At 38.7% G+C, this 7,186-nt stretch overlaps 2 non-coding genes and 1 pseudogene across 2 annotated transcripts; all 3 read right to left on the bottom strand.

The window, feature by feature from the left end:
* Window positions 1-176, bottom strand: part of LOC135267457 (large subunit ribosomal RNA) — an 8,098-nt pseudogene extending 7,922 nt beyond the window's left edge.
* A 476-nt stretch (window positions 177-652) lies between these two features.
* On the bottom strand, window positions 653-809 carry LOC135267451 (5.8S ribosomal RNA). Its single transcript, XR_010335881.1, has one exon. It is a non-coding gene; the product is annotated as a 5.8S ribosomal RNA (ribosomal RNA).
* Window positions 810-2,525: 1,716 nt separating this feature from the next.
* LOC135267442 (small subunit ribosomal RNA) lies at window positions 2,526-4,448 on the bottom strand. Its single transcript, XR_010335872.1, has one exon. It is a non-coding gene; the product is annotated as a small subunit ribosomal RNA (ribosomal RNA).
* Between the last annotated feature and the right edge of the window lie 2,738 nt (window positions 4,449-7,186).

Consider the following 7,186-nt stretch of genomic DNA (forward strand, 5'->3'; position numbering starts at 1 on the left):
GGGATGACGGATCCTCCCTAACACCACATTTCCCGGCGTCCGGTTTCGGCCGCGGGATTCGGTGCTGGGCTTTTTCCTGTTCGCTCGCCGCTACTAAGGAAATCCTAGTTAGTTTCTTTTCCTCCGCTTAATAATATGCTTAAATTCAGCGGGTAGTCTCACCTGCTCTGAGGTCGCAAATATAAATTTGCCTTTATTTTGTCAGACGATAATTACACGTATTCCGTTTATATGGCTGCCTCCAAACAATTTCAAACATCGATCTGACGTCGTTGCGAGAATGTTGTTGTTGTTAATTATAGTGCATAAAATATGCATATAAACAACTTTAACGTCTCGGACACGACGATCGCTTCGTTCGAAATTTAAGCGTTGTGGCTGCTTTTTAATATCGGACGTGCTACGTCTAAACCAACTTTCACCAACAAACTAATAAGAATGTCAGCCGCTATTGCGTTTTAGGATGCCGCGTTATTTTTTATATTGTTTTTATTGTTGTCTACGTTGCATAATATTTTATTATGACAACCGACAATCAATTAACAATTATAGTAACGCGTCATATTTGCACCCAACACGCTCCGACGTAATTGTCTACACAACATTGTGCGCTGTGTTTAAGACAAAAACCGAGCAGTCTTTGAAATTGACACGACCCTCAGCCAGGAGTGGTCCGGGAACAGTATATCCGAGGACCGCAATGTGCGTTCGAAATGTCGATGTTCATGTGTCCTGCAGTTCACAAGTTGACGCGCAATTAGCTGCGTTCTTCATCGACCCACGAGCCAAGTGATCCACCGTTCAGGGTAATCTTTTCAAACAAATTTAAAATATTATTACATAACGCACCGTTCCACATCGAAATCGTTTCATCATCACACAACAACAAAAATAACTACTTAAGGTTATTACAATTGTGATGTATATGTGAGAAACGGACCAATCGAAAGAAACGTTCGGCGTTATATTTTATAATATTTTATTTAATTAAAGTGGCATTTGTATCTACTTATCGAAAAGAGTATGCAGTTATAGTTTAAGTTTACATAAAGAATAACCCGATGATATTAACGTTTTATAAATACGTATATATATCTATTAGGTTTTTTTTCTCTATCAACTTTGTCTATAAAACTCTGCTCCTTTTGCGATAAGCATTATGTATATTTATTAAATAGAAAATATGTCGAAAAACCAGACGTTTTCTTCAAACAAACGCCACAGCTACAAACTTAATCACAACAATATTTACCAAACAATACAATTGTAGGGTGTTTTGTGTGATACGTCGTTTGGTGGGCATTCTAAGAACGTCCGTCGACATAAAAACGAATCAAAAGAAAAGCACAGGCAGTGCAAAACGTTCCTTCGTCAGTCGGGCGTATATCATTTAAAACCCACAGAATCTAAAAAAGTTAATAAATAAACTTTTTTATTTAGATTCCTACGGTTCGTCGCGTCGTTAAAGTAAATTATTACTTCGACGCATGCGGAACCCAGGTACCCGAAAACCGTAAGCCTAAGCGTTTTTTTCCAAACATCACTCTCTATCGATAAAGTAAATTGATTTTATGTATTTATAAATGTGCGTTTGTATGTATAGTAGTATAGTAGTAGTATATTTTGTTATTGGTTGTTTCGAGCTTTTTATTGTTATAAAACGTTTTTGTAGTCTTGTACATAAAGTACAGACGAATAGACAGCCCCTATTATTATTTATTAATAAACTCCAACCATTTACAAATTAAATTACAACTACAACATCTCTTTTACACATTAATTATACACCATCTTTATTTTCTTTTTTCCGAAGCGAATACGATGAAGAAAATACGCAAAGACTGGCTTACAAAATCGTAAGCCTAAGCGTTTATTTTTCAAACATCACTCACCATCGGTAAAGTAAAATGATGGTATGTATAAATGTGTGTTTGTATGTACAGTAGCGTAATAATTTTGTTGTTGGTTGTTTCGAGTTTATTTATTATTATGGTTTGTATGTATAAAGTTTTATTCGTGTACATAAAGTACGATCGTATTGGCAGACACCATTATTATTCATTCTTGTTTGTTATTATAAATAACTCCAACCATATACAAATACTACAACAACAACAACAACATCTCTTGCACATTAATTATACACCACCACTGTATTAGTACTTTTTTTCGAAGCGAATACGATGATGGAAATACGCTAAGACCGGCACTGCGAAAGCAATAATAAAACGTTAGCACATAACCATCTTTCGACAATATTGATTCGTGTTAATGTTCAAAAAAATTCTTCGAAAACGTCGTTTACGGCACGTTTACAATCGATTTATAAAATAAATCGAAAAACGTAACAACAGATCCGCTTAATGCAAGACGACCCGTTGTTGCTTTTCCGTTCGACGCATAATGAAGAATTTTGTATGAGAATTGATCATCATACGAATAGTGTATGTATGTGTGTGTTTTTTGTTGATCAGCACAGACAAAATGTGTGTATGTGTGACAACTAAACAACAACATTTACACGTTAATGATCCTTCCGCAGGTTCACCTACGGAAACCTTGTTACGACTTTTACTTCCTCTAAATGATCAAGTTTGGTCATCTTCCCAGCAACATCGGCAACGTCGAAACGCCACCGCGCACCGGTCCGAAGACCTCACTAAATCATTCAATCGGTAGTAGCGACGGGCGGTGTGTACAAAGGGCAGGGACGTAATCAACGCGAGCTTATGACTCGCGCTTACTGGGAATTCCTCGTTCATGGGGAACAATTGCAAGCCCCAATCCCTAGCACGAAGGAGGTTCAGCGGGTTACCCGGACCGCTCGGTCAGGGAGGACACGCTGATTCCTTCAGTGTAGCGCGCGTGCGGCCCAGAACATCTAAGGGCATCACAGACCTGTTATTGCTCAATCTCGTGCGGCTAGAAGCCGCCTGTCCCTCTAAGAAGAATTGTTTGTACGCCGACAGTAAAAACCGCACATAGAGACCGGGCGAACCCGGCTCCAGCGGGTATTTGGGATGTCGAAATACGCCTATTTAGCAGGCTAGAGTCTCGTTCGTTATCGGAATTAACCAGACAAATCGCTCCACCAACTAAGAACGGCCATGCACCACCACCCACCGAATCAAGAAAGAGCTCTCAATCTGTCAATCCTTCCGGTGTCCGGGCCTGGTGAGGTTTCCCGTGTTGAGTCAAATTAAGCCGCAGGCTCCACTCCTGGTGGTGCCCTTCCGTCAATTCCTTTAAGTTTCAGCTTTGCAACCATACTTCCCCCGGAACCCAAAAGCTTTGGTTTCCCGGAAGCTGCCCGCCGAGTCATCGGAGGAACGTCGGCGGATCGCTAGCTGGCATCGTTTATGGTTAGAACTAGGGCGGTATCTGATCGCCTTCGAACCTCTAACTTTCGTTCTTGATCAATGAAAGCGTTTTTGGCAAATGCTTTCGCTTCTGTCCGTCTTGCGACGATCCAAGAATTTCACCTCTAACGTCGCAATACGAATGCCCCCATCCGTTCCTATTAATCATTACCTCGGGGTTCCGAAAACCAACAAAATAGAACCGAGGTCCTATTCCATTATTCCATGCACACAGTATTCAGGCGAAGTTTTAGCCTGCTTTAAGCACTCTAATTTGTTCAAAGTAAACGTGCCGGCCCACCTCGACACTCAATGAAGAGCACCGCGGCGGGATTGAGTTGGGCCGCCCTCTCGAGCTAAGCCCACCGGCAGGACGTCCCGCGAAACGCCAGTTAACACCGCGAACGATGAACCGGCGGCGCGGGACACAAATTCGACTACGAGCTTTTTAACCGCAACAACTTTAATATACGCTATTGGAGCTGGAATTACCGCGGCTGCTGGCACCAGACTTGCCCTCCAATTGATCCTCGTTAAAGGGTTTAGAGTGTACTCATTCCGATTACGGGGCCTCGGATGAGTCCCGTATCGTTATTTTTCGTCACTACCTCCCCGTGCCGGGAGTGGGTAATTTGCGCGCCTGCTGCCTTCCTTGGATGTGGTAGCCGTTTCTCAGGCTCCCTCTCCGGAATCGAACCCTGATTCCCCGTTACCCGTTACAACCATGGTAGGCGCAGAACCTACCATCGACAGTTGATAAGGCAGACATTTGAAAGATGCGTCGCCGGTGCGAGACCGTGCGATCAGCGTAAAGTTATTCAGATTCACCAAGTTGTACGATGACGGCGAAACCGCCACCGATTGGTTTTGATCTAATAAAAGCGCTCCTTCCGTCTCCGGTCGGAGCTCTGTTTGCATGTATTAGCTCTAGAATTACCACAGTTATCCAAGTAAATGTGGGTACGATCTAAGGAACCATAACTGATTTAATGAGCCTTTCGCGGTTTCACCTTAATTTGGCTTGTACTGAGACATGCATGGCTTAATCTTTGAGACAAGCATATGACTACTGGCAGGATCAACCAGGGAACTGTGTTTTTGTGTTTTTTGAGACAGACGAGAGAATAAAATACTCATCATCATCGTTTATAAAGATGAAGAATATGCGCGTTTGTGCGAAACAATCTAACATATAAGAAAGTAACGCCACGCTATTTCTTCTTTTCTTCGTACGATATAGTCGTTAAACACCACAACACATATATCGGTCAATAAAGGCATAATAATAATATTTATAATATTATTTTTTACCTTTGCCGATTTAAAAGTTCAAACATTCTCTTCACTCTTCGCAAGATTGAATGCGACGTGAATTTATGAAATTCTTTCGAATCCATAAACGTTACGAATATTATATAAATATTCTCGCTCGGATATTAGAGAGTTGACGCATTTATTATTTTTGTTTGTTTAAATCACAAACATTTGTTAGTTCAACAAAGTTTGATTGCATAAGGACCGCCAACGTAAGAGAATACGTTTTGCCGCATCCGCAATCTCGCTGTGGGGAACTGGGCGAGCCACAAAATCACAAAATAAAGCAATCTCGCAAGCAAAGCCCTATTCGAATTCGATAGCGGAAATGTGCGATAAACGTCGATAAATTGGAAGCAAATGCAGAACGTATACATAATCGGTCGTTTTGTCGTCGTCATTTATGATAAACTTCGACTAAACCGTTACACCGTTCATATCGCCTCACTCAACGCATCGACACACACCACTACCATACATATACCAGCGCGACACCGATCGAGGCAGCCGCTCGGTATTGGATATGCGCACCGCTCCACTGACATAGCTCCACAGGCGACGTCTACCGAAGCGCACAGCTCTATAACTATAAGGCATACACACAAAGGGGAGAAAATATTTTAAATATTGATAATATTAAAAAGTCATATTTTATATTTAAACCATTATAAAATTTAATTATAAAAACGTTTGTTTAAAAAAAAATTATTAATTAATAAAAACAAAATTATTCTAAGCGCCGTACTTCGTAAACGTCGTACTTCGTTCGTCGTATGTGCAAAGTCAAATGAATGCTGTAGTTAGTCGCAGTTGGAACGTCTGAATGTCGTACAACCTAACAATAATTTTGAGTGCCCTAATGTGTAGACGTCGTACTTCGCGAACGTCGCACTTCGTAAACGACGTACTTCGTGAACGTCGCACTTCGTGAACGTCGCACTTCGTAAACGACGTACTTCGTGAACGTCGCACTTCGTAAACGACGTACTTCGTGAACGTCGTACTTCGCAAAGGTTATGCAATATTCATACACATTTGGTGTATTGCAAGTTGCATTTTAATAAATATTATGCATTTTTATGTTTTAATTTAATATCTAGGCCAAAATACTAAGTTTATTTAATTGTTAAATGTGTACGTTTATTTACAGATACGTAATTTACATAAAAATTTGTTTTTTTTTATTATATGCAAACTACAAATAAAATATTTAATATTTTTGAACGTTGTACTTCGTGTAAGTTATGCAATATTGATACAAATTTAGTGTATTGCGGGTCGCAATAATATTAATTTATACTTGAACGTAGTACTTCGTGAAGGTTATGCAACATCAGTACATATTAAGTGTATTGCAGGTTGCATTATTATTAATTTATGTTTTCTCACTTTTTACCTTAATATAAAAATAATGTAATATTTTTGGACGTCGTACTTCGTAAAAGTTATGCAATATTGATGCACATCTGTTGTGCTGCGGGTTGCATTTTATAAATTTAATGTATTTTTATGATTTACTTTAATGTCTAGGCAAAAAAACAATTTTGATTAGTTGCTAAATGTTTACATTTATTTAGAGATACGTAATTTGCAAAAAAATTTGCTGTTTTTTTTATTATATACCACAGAAATAAAATTCTTTAATATTCTTGAACGTCGTACTTCGTGTAGGTTATGCAATATTAATACAAATTTAGTGTATTGCGGGTCGCAATAATATTAATTTATATTTAAACGTAGTACTTCGTGAAGGTTATGCAACATCAGTACATATTCAGTGTATTGCAGGTTGCACTATTATTAATTTATGTCTTCTCACTTTTTGCCTCAATATAAAAAAAATTTAATATTTTTGGACGTCGTACTTCGTAAAGGTTATGCAATATTAATGCACATCTAGTGTGCTGCGGGTTGCATTCTATAAATTTAATATATTTTTATGTTTTACTTTAATATCTAAGCAAAAAAACAATTTTGATTAGTTGCTAAATGTTTACATTTATTTACAGATACGTAATTTGCAAAAAAATTTGCTGGTTTTTTATTATATACCACAGAAATAAAATTCTTTAATATTTTTGAACGTTGTACTTCGTAAAAGTTATGCAATTTTGATACACAATTAATGTATTGTGGGTTGCATTATTATTATTTAATGTTTACGTTTTACTTCATTACTTTGTGAACGTCGTACTTCGTTTGTACTATGAACGCTGCATTTCGTCGCAGTCGGAAGCAACTGCAAATAATCGTCTTACAAGAAAATCGTGATTTTGAGTGCCGTACTTTGCAAACGTCGTACTTCGTCTGTACTATGTACAAAGTCAATTGAACGCTGTTATTCGTCGCAGTCGGCAGCAAGTGCAAATAAACGTCGTACAAGAAAATAATGATTTTGAGTGCCGTACTTCGCAAACGTCGTACTTCGTCTGTACCATGTACAAAGTCAATTGAACGCTAAACTTCGTCGCAGTCGGAAGCAACTGCAAATAAACGTCTTACAAGAAAATCAC

Source organism: Tribolium castaneum, unplaced genomic scaffold (genome assembly GCF_031307605.1).
Source record: "Tribolium castaneum strain GA2 unplaced genomic scaffold, icTriCast1.1 ptg000027l, whole genome shotgun sequence".
NCBI classification, from domain to species: Eukaryota; Metazoa; Arthropoda; class Insecta; order Coleoptera; family Tenebrionidae; genus Tribolium; species Tribolium castaneum.